Genomic DNA, 9,610 nt, shown 5'->3' with positions numbered 1-9,610 from the left:
CCCCGAGCGCCCCCGGCTGCGCGCGGCTCCCGGGATCCCCGGCCTGGGCGCGGGCGGGCGGCCGGCAAAGTTGAGCCCGGGCCGCGGGCGGTGGGCGCTGCTGGCGCTACTGTTGCACTTGCTCCCGGCGCTGGCACAAGGTAGGTGGGTGCGCGGCCGCCGATGGCGCGGGCCTGGCCCGGACAGCCCCGAGGGGCACTTGTGGGCGACGCCTGGGATGCACTCGGACTTACGGGCGCCGTTCCGGGTGGGCTAGGGCTGCATACTCCAGGGCTGCGCTTTTGGAGTGCACAATCCCGAGGTGCACTTTGCGGGTGGCGCCTGGAGTGGGCTGCATCTGAGTGGACATCAGGCAGGGGTATGATCTGAGCTGGTTTGCGGGTGCACGGTACTGGGGTGACACCCCTGAGGTGCACTTTGTGGGTGGCACCTGGAGTGGGCTGCATCTGAGTGGACATCAGGCAGGTGGATGCCCTGGGCTGGTTTAGGGGTGCACAGTCCTGAGGTGCACTTTGTGGGCGGCACCTGGGTGGGCTGCGTCTGAGTGGACATCCCCGGGGTGACTTTGCAGGTGAATGCTTCCGAGTTGGTCTTTGGGGTTGCACGGTCTTGGGGTGACACCCCTGAGGTGCATTTTGTGGGTGCCATCTGGGATGGGCTGTATATGAGTGGACATCCTGGGGTGACTTTGCAGGTGGATGCCTCTGGGTTGGACAGTCCTGGGGTGACACCCTTGAGGTGGACATTGTGGGCGCCAGCTGAGATAAGCTTGGGTTGTGGGTGAGGCCCAGGGTGAGCTGCGGGGGGTCCACAATTCTGGGGTGCACACTCCTGAGTGGACTACTTGGGAGTGCTCTCCACTTGGGTGGGAGTATATAAATGCACACTCCAGGGATGGACCCCTGAAGTGGGCTTCACTGGGTTGAACAAGGGGGGCGGGCTGACATCCCTAGGGTGCTTGGGGTGCAGGCAACCTGGAGTAGGCTATGGGTAGACATTCTTGGGGTGTACTTTGGGGATGAACACTCCTGGGGTAGATGACCTGGGGTTGGCCTTGGATGTGCACATCACTCAGGGTGGACTCTAGGGATGAGCTCTGCTTAGCATGGACACCCTTTGGGTGTACTAAGGGAATGGACACCCCTGGGGTAGATTCGGGGTGTGCGCACCCTGTTGTGGACACCCCTAGTTTAGACTTTTCCGGTGCTTGGACTGACTTCGGGGTTGTGGGAGGCGACTGAAGGGCGCAGTGCTGGGAACTTTGAGAGCATTCAGGGCCTCCCACCTTCTGAATCACCGGGTCCGAGGCAGCTAAGGGGTTAATGCTGTGTGCCCTGTAATCCCAGCGTTAACTGGAGAGGGAAAACTGAGTAGCTGGAGAATGAGCCCTGTGCCTTGTGTGTTGAATTTTTTTCTTTTAAAGTGAAGCCGTGGAAAAACCTTTAAAGTTGAGACCTATCCGCTGCTGCTTCAAAGAACGCCCAGCCGTGTCCTGTGCGCTGATTAAACACGAGCTGATTTGTATCTGAGTCTGCACCACGAGAGAGTCTTGTTAACCATGAGTGACATCCGCGGTGGACTTCAAATATCAAATGCCAGTCACACCAGCTGCCCTTTCCCTCCCTCTCCCCAGGGTCTGTCCCCCCTCCTCCCAAGTCCAGAGGCCTCACCCCAAGTGGGTGCTCTGTAGTCGGTGGAGCAAAACTTTTGAGAGCCCAGAGCTTTGCCTCTGGGTATTAATTTCTTCCCTCTGTTGGACTCTGTTTAGAATACAGTGTTCTCTAAAATAAGGACAGATGATCTGCTGATGATTCCATTTTGAAAAATGAAAGGATTTCCCTTTCTTAACTGGAAGCATACCTTTAGTGTCCTCTTCCACTATGGTTGCTGGTTAAAAAAAAAGGCAGAAATAATCATGTTACTATGCCTTTTGATGAGGTCTTTAATAGACTAATGAACCTGTTTTGCTCTTGATGGCTTAGAAAAATTAACTTTGGAGTTGCTCTTGCCATAGCAAGGAATTGGGTATTCCCAGACTTCAGGAAATGGGAATATTATATACTTAAATCATTAATAGCTGTGCTGTATATGAAGATGAATTAAGTGTGGTAACAAATAATGAATTAAATGTAATCACACTTAAAGGTCTGAATTCAAAATTATGGTCAGAGCCTTAACTTACTAACAGCTTTTAAACGAATGCTTATCGAATGTTTTCTGAATTCTGGCCCTCCTACCATAACAGCCCCCCCCCCATGTTTTACTATTTGAAACAAATCTCAGTGTTTATGATTAATTTAACTCCTCCACTAGTCATATTTTCATTTCACTTTTTTTGTGCTGCTTTTTGCTTAAAGATTTAGTCTGGAAGAAATGCATTTATTAAGTCATTGTGTAAAATGGAATCTGTAGATTGTCAGAGAAGCCAAATTCAAGAGAAGTCAAGACCACTTAGGATGACCTTTAGAAATGGAGCTTCTCTTCTCTTCTCAAAAATAAAAGTGACTTTGACTTTGCAGTAACTTTTACATTTGAAGATTTGTGCACCAGTTTGAATGCAGGGGCAAAAAAACCTGCCAGAGCCATTGTTTTGAAGTCCATTGCACAGTGTTTCAGTTGCACTTTGAAGACCTTAAAACCTATTGCACTTTTGCAATTGAAATGTTCGTGGAAATCAGTAATTTTTATAAATAAATGTCCTAAAGTAACAGCCATAATTTATTAGGAAGAAATCTTTTATTCCTTCTTGCTGGTAAACACATTGGTACCTGTTTTACATTCATGTGGTTCAAGAAAGTGTGCAGATCTCTTAGTGTAAAATTTCAAATAGGTTGTCACAAATTTTAAATTCATTGACAGGTTTCTGTTCTTTGTGCTCTGTGAAATGTGTAATATATCCATCATTTTTTATATCATATTGGAAATTCATATTACAGAGGAGATGTCACCATTTGACAAACCCTCATGTATCTTGGAAATGAAAATTCTGGTGCTGCTGTGGAGGTTTCTGATGGGAGGATGAGTTGGCCATATGCACAGGAATGGGTTCTTTTGAATCTTATCAGATAAAATGTAGCATTCTGCATGCAACAGTTACCACTAAGCTGAAACTGTCATAATGCTGGTTTGATGCTGTGTAGCTAGGTGAAGCTTTCCTAATTTCTCTTTAAGCTTTTCCCTCTTAGGATACTTCACACTGGTCAGCCTGGTCATGATTTCTAGTAGGCAATAAGGACAACATGTTTAATAAAAGTTATATATGTATCCCTGAAGTCAGAAGCAGGGAGCACGTAGCTGGCCATTATGTGAGATACCAGGTTTGAATCTTGCAAATATAACTTCTGCTTGTACTGCAGTTTCTTCTCTGTGCGTGGTAATGAAAATTCCTGTTATATACTCTGCTTATCAGTGTGTGTTTAATTGTTCATGACTTGTCTGGATTTCTAAAAAGCCAAGTCATTAGTTCTGGAAGGCAGGTGGCAATGTGTGCTTTCTTTATGCTGTGCACCAGGAAACCAAGTATGAGTAAGGTTTAGAAAGATGGCTTCTGAGGCAAGGGATGTATCATACGTATCACAGATGTGAAGTCCTGGCGCCTTTAGTTTTACTGCTGGACCTTTTATAGGACCTTTTGATTCTAGTCATGTCCAATACACCTCATAGATTGAGCTTGAAATTGTAAGGTGAGAGGGACAGGATGTCTTGCGATATTAAGAATCTTTTTTTCTCTTGGGTTGGGGAGATGACTCAGTTGACAGAGTGCTTGCTTATGCAAACATGAGGACGAGAGTTCAGATCCCCAGCACCCATGTAAAAGTTGATAAGGAATCTTAGTCTTAGTGCTTGGGGAGGGGCAGGACTGAGACAGGCAGATCTCTGGAGCTCCTTGGTCAGCCAAGCCTAGCAGAATGTGGTAAGCTCCAAGTTTAGTGAAAAACCCCCGTCTCAAAAAATACAGTGTAGCTGGGTGCAGTTGTGCATGCCTTTAATCCCAGCACTCATGAGGCAGAGACAGGCGAATCTCTGTGAGGTAGAGGCTAGCCTGGTCTACATAGTGAGTTCCAGGCCAACTGGGGCTATAGGGAGACCCTGTCTCAAAACAAAAACAAAAAACCCAAACAGCAAAAAAATCAACCAGCCAAACAATAAAAAACCCAAACCAAAAAACAAACCAGTGTTATTTGCAGTCTCTTAGATAAGCTGTTCTCAAACACTATTATGCCTTAGAGTCAGGTGGGATATTGCAGGTTTAGAGGGCCACCTCCTTTTTTGCGTGCCAGCTTACCAGGTGAATCTCAAGCACCCTACCATTTGACAAGCACTGGCTACATTGCTTTGTTTTCTAGCCACCCCATCCCAGACTTTCTGAAAACTCCCTAGCCAGTGTTTCACAAACTTAGAATCAGCCAGGAGAGCTTTGATACCAACTCAGGATTTCACTTCCAGAGTTTGTTGTAGCTGACCCAAGGCTTGACCTGGGCAGTACACTATTGAGACTTCCCAATTGATAACTCACATGTGAGAGCCACTGTTGTAACCCATTCAAATGAGATCATATGACTTCCTTTTAATCTTGCCTGGACTCCTCCCCAAACCTCCAGATTCCAGGGACTTTTGTGCACTTGTGACCTGTGTTCACTCATATGTGATCTAGGTTTCTGATCTCACATTCTAGCCAGCTTTTAAAGCCCATATTGTGTTCATTGCTACTGAAACTGTTCAGCTTCTGATTTGTTCTACTCTTGGGATTGCACTAGAATCACTAGTAAAATAAATTTATTTGTTGAGACAGAGTTTCCAGTGATGCCCAAGCTCACCATAAACGCACTGTATAACTGAGGATGATCTTGAATTTCTGATTTTTTGGCCTCCACCTCCTGAGTGCTGGGATTCTGTATCGTGTGTGCCACCACACCCAGGTGAAATTAAAGAATACAGTTGCTGGGCCTCACCTCAAAGCTTCTAGGTCTCAGAAGCATGCATTTAAAAAGGCTTCATGGGTGCTTCTTGTATTTTCTTGTATTTTCTATCCTTGTGCTGGCCAATCCCATAATCTCACTCAGTTCTCTGGCACCCTTTCCCCTTTCCTTAGGCCATTTCCCAGCTGTGGGTTAGGTCTGCTAATTGTCCTGTCTGCCACTTGTTTGATGGAGAAATAACAAAACAGTGTTAATTGAGGTCACTGCAAACCTTTTTGTTTTCTGTTAACCCCAAAGTGCTTTGTGCCCCTCCTTCCTCTTACCTGCTGAACCAGTTCCTGAACTCTTTAGCTTGCATTTGGACCAGAACTTGGGTTCCAGACCACCCTGCTTCATCAGAGATTGGTACTTAGTGCACATATACTGAATTAAAGCTGCTTAGCTGCACATTTAACAGATGGCTGCTGGTCACTTGGTTGGTAACTGTTGTAGTTTGACCTCTGTTGCTGTGATAAAACATTCTGACCAAGATCAGCTTCAGGAGGAAAGGGTTTATTTGGCTTACAAATTTGGGTCACAGGGAGCTGGAGAGATGGCTCAGCAGTTAAGAACACTGGTTGTTCTTGCAGAAGACCCAGGTTTGAATCCCAGCCCCCACAGGGCAGCTGACAACTGTCCCTAACTCCAGTTCCAGGGGATCCAACAGCCTCTTCTGACCTCTGAGGGCATTGCATGACACGGGTGCACTTACCTACACACAGGCAATACATGCATACACATAAAAAAATAAAAATAGTAAATAAAAAATAATAATAAACCCCCAAAAAACCAACAACAAATTTGGGTCACAGTCCATCACTGAGGGAAGTCAGGGTGTAGGAATAAAGGCAGGAACCTGGAGATAGCAACCAGGGAGGAATGAGGCAGGCTGGCTGGCTCTCTGCCTAGCTAGCTCACTGACTTATGCTCAGCTCGCAGCTTTCTTATACAGCCCAGGAACATCTTCCTAGGAATGGTACCACCCCCCAGTGAGCTGTTCCTTCCTATATTAATTAATAATTAAGATTGCCCCCCTCAGGCCATTCTGATGCAAGCAATTCCTCAATTGAGGCTTTCTTCTCAGATGACTACAGGATATGTCAAGTAGACAATTAAAGCTAACTAGGACAGTAACTGTCTTGTAAATTTAATGGTAAACTGTTGTCACCTTCTATGCAGCCTGTGTATTACCAACTCTAGTTTTTGTTTAATGAGCCATTATGAACCAAGCACAAAATACTAGTTTATTCTTCACAGTACCCCCTTTTTTCATTCATTTATTTATTTATTTATGTATTTATTTTTGTGTGTGTGCACATGTGTACGCACGCATGTCATGGTGTGCTTGTGGGAGATAGTGGGCAGCTTGCAAGAGCTGGTTCTGTCCTTCTACTCTATACGACCCAGGGATGGAACTCAGGTTGTCAGGCTTGGTGCTAAGCACTCTTAGGGGCTGAGTCATCTCCCTGCCCCACTTCACAACAGCTCTTGAGGGTTCTCTTTCATCTGTGAGGAAATGGAGGCCCAAGGCCCCAGCATGAGTACTGGCAGAACCACAAAGGAAAGCCTGAGCTAGTCAGTATCTGTGAACATAACACCTGTTTACAGCCACTGGACCCAGGTGTTGCCCCTTGTAGCCTGTGCCTTTGGAAGGAGAGGGGAAAGTAGGAGACACTCTGACCCATACCAAGATGGTGTGTGATAACCTCTAAATATTCTCCTCACTGACCTGACTTTGAGTTCCAGGTTATTGTATAGTCATGATAGTGAGCCAGCAAAAAATCACCCTAAAGAATTCGGAGGACAGAAAGATGTGCAGACTACTTTCTGTATGTAGCTATCTTTTTCCCCTAAAAAAAAGACTATTACCACTTTTGTAGTACCCCTACTCGACCTCTTTTTCTTCTTAATACTATAACTTGATGTATTAGTTACTTTTCTGTTGCTGTGATAAAACATGATAACCAAGGCTACTTACAGAAGGAAGAGTTTATTTGGCTTACAGTTCCAGAGGGAGAGTCCACAATGACAGGGGAGGCATGGTGGCTAGTGGGTGTCCAGAGCAGAAAGGTGAGTGCTCAGATCTTCAAGCAGGCACAGGAGGTAGAGATCATGAAACTGGCAATGGAACCTGGCTTTGAACTTTCAAAGCCTGTCCCCAGTGACTTGCTTCCTTCAGTATGGCTATACCTCCTAAACATTCCAGGATCCTCCTCAAACAGTATCATGAACTGGGGACAAGTGTCCCAATACTTGGAGCCTATGTTCTCATTCAAACCACCACACTTGAAGGCAGTTGAGTAGGTAGTTGGTTGCCGTCTGAGAATAGACCAGTTAGGAGTAAACCAACCACCTGAGAACTTTTGGAAAATTCCTTTTTTCTATGCTTAAGTACATGAATCTAAGACTTAAAGAGGTGGTGAATGTTAGCATAGATCTTTCCTTTACTGCTTTACTGTAGTACCTGTGTTTTCTAACAACTGCTAATTCAGCTACCTGCTGGGACTCTACCCAGGTGGGCAGGTTGCATTATTGTCCTGGAGTCCTGGACTGGCTTCAGACAAAGTGGGGGCTGAGTGAATCTGGCAACTGAGTGACAGCAAGCTTTGTAGGTAATTCTATTGTCTGCCTTTAAGCTTTGGTCCCGAGTCCTTGTGTCTCTGCTGCCACATGGGATTGGGATTTGAGGTGGTGCAGTACCTTTCTGACTTGTTTAGACTTCCCAGAGGTCAGACCAGATCTCTGACATGAGAGTGTGGAGTGGACACAGAGTGAGGAGGGAAATGGATGCTGCGGTTTGTGTAACCTTGGCTTAGGTTTTTCTAAGAATGTGGTAGTGAGTGAGAGGACCCCCGGAGATGGGGACAGCTGAGTGGAGCCAAGGATGGGGAGGGAAAATAGGGTGGAAGGTGTCATACAAAGAGTCAAAGGATTATTAAAAACGAAAGTGCTGATCTAAGCCTTATTAGTCAGCCAAGTAATCCCAGGATGCAGCAGTACAGTCCCATTTTATGTGACTGAGCATTTGAATTCTTAGTTCCTTTGCTATAATTAATTTGATTTCCACATTTCTACATGACATCTAAAGTTTCCCCTTAAGTTTGACATCTCTTTTAACGAAAGGGTGTATATATTTGTACCCATAATCCTGAGGGAGAATGTAGTTTGTCTGTTAGGGCTGTAGGTCTGGCACCTCCTGCCATCCATAGTAGCACTTGGTAATCACAGTGATGTTTTCAGTGGATCTCTGAAACAGGAAAGTCTGTCTTACTTTGATAGACACATGCCTGCCAGCTACCGCTTCCACACCCAAGACCTGTTCTGGACAAAGATTAATTTTACAGCTTTATTACATTAATGCTGTTTTTAAAAAAATTCTAAATATAAAAATAAAAAGTTTTAGGGGAGCATTGCTGTGTTCTTATGCCTTTGCTATTCTAGTAGGTGCAACATTTTGGCTCCTGACAGGCAAAACCAGACTCTGGCGTTGCGTCAGGTTGGCCCCATCTCTGTGGGCGATGTGGGCATAAGAACAGTTTCTCTAAAGCTTTCCTAGAAACATGGCTCTGGCCGGTGCAAAGGCATTGACCAAGTGTGAGTAGTCCTGGCTTTCATCTCATTCTGAAACCACCTTTGGGGTGTGATCAAGTCTGTTGTCCTCTCTTGAGTCTGTTTTCTGTAGAGGGAGGGGCTTAGACTAGCCAGTGCTGATGGTTCAGAACCCTTCTGCTTGGGTTCTCTGCTTTTCTGAGTGCTGTCTTTTCCCCGACTCAGGTTCTTGGAGTCCTGTCTGGGGCTCTGTGTCTCCATATGTCTTAGTTCTTATGAACTACTCTTCGGTTTGCTTTTGTCTGTACAGTGCTGTAGCCAACTGGTGCAGTATAATATTTCTCCTAAGGTGCTGCCATCCAACACGTGATGGATTTACTACAGCTTGAAAATGGCTCATGCTCAAAATTTTAGGTTCTGTAAGACAAATTAGTGATGTAATTTATCAGTGTAAGTCCGAAGTTTAGAGAAATAAATAATCTTAAAACAGGAGACATTTATCTAAATGGCTAGAAGAAGAAAGGGCATGACTAATCAGAATCTGGTGGCAATGAATGCAGCAAGAATTTAAAAAAGAGAGGAAATAATGATGGTTATGAGGATGTTTAGATTTACTGGACAGTGACCATCAGTAATTCAAAAATGACTTAAAATTATCTCTATAATAGTTTTTCACTTTTAACAGGATTAGTTGCTGTTTTGTTGATATACAGTGTCGAGTGAAGTTAATAGCTATCAATTAAATAATTCAGTTTCTTGACGACTGACATGTCATTCAAGTAAATCTGTTCATTTACTTATCTTTGGGGATTAGTTTGTTGAACATGGGTTAAGGCTATGGTTTTTGCAACTTTCAAAAATTATTTACCTGTCGCTGTTATAAGGGCCCAGGAACCTGTGGCTAGACAGGTCACAGACTGTAGCAGAGAATCTACTACTATTATTCTGCTCAATGGACATATTATTAAACCGACTGGTAATGACTCACTGTTATACCCATAGATTAGTGTATGTCTCAGCTCTCACCAGAGAAGCTTCTTCTTGCAGCAGATGGTGATTAACACAGAGACCCACAAATGGTCAATGTGCAGAGAAAGAGACAC

At 44.9% G+C, this 9,610-nt stretch overlaps 1 protein-coding gene across 1 annotated transcript in view; it reads left to right on the top strand.

The window, feature by feature from the left end:
* Positions 1-6: 6 nt before the first annotated feature.
* Sdk1 (sidekick cell adhesion molecule 1) overlaps positions 7-9,610 on the top strand; it is a 1,173,668-nt gene continuing 1,164,064 nt past the window's right edge. The window contains exon 1 of the mRNA XM_029555167.1: positions 7-140. The gene's annotated coding sequence lies outside the window, so the exon portion shown is untranslated. The remainder of the gene's footprint in view (positions 141-9,610) is intronic.

This window comes from Nannospalax galili, unplaced genomic scaffold, assembly GCF_000622305.1.
Source record: "Nannospalax galili isolate Female #2095 unplaced genomic scaffold, S.galili_v1.0 scaffold664, whole genome shotgun sequence".
NCBI classification, from domain to species: Eukaryota; Metazoa; Chordata; class Mammalia; order Rodentia; family Spalacidae; genus Nannospalax; species Nannospalax galili.
Note: the sequence above shows the minus strand (reverse complement) of the source record. Positions and strands in the feature narration are given on the sequence as shown.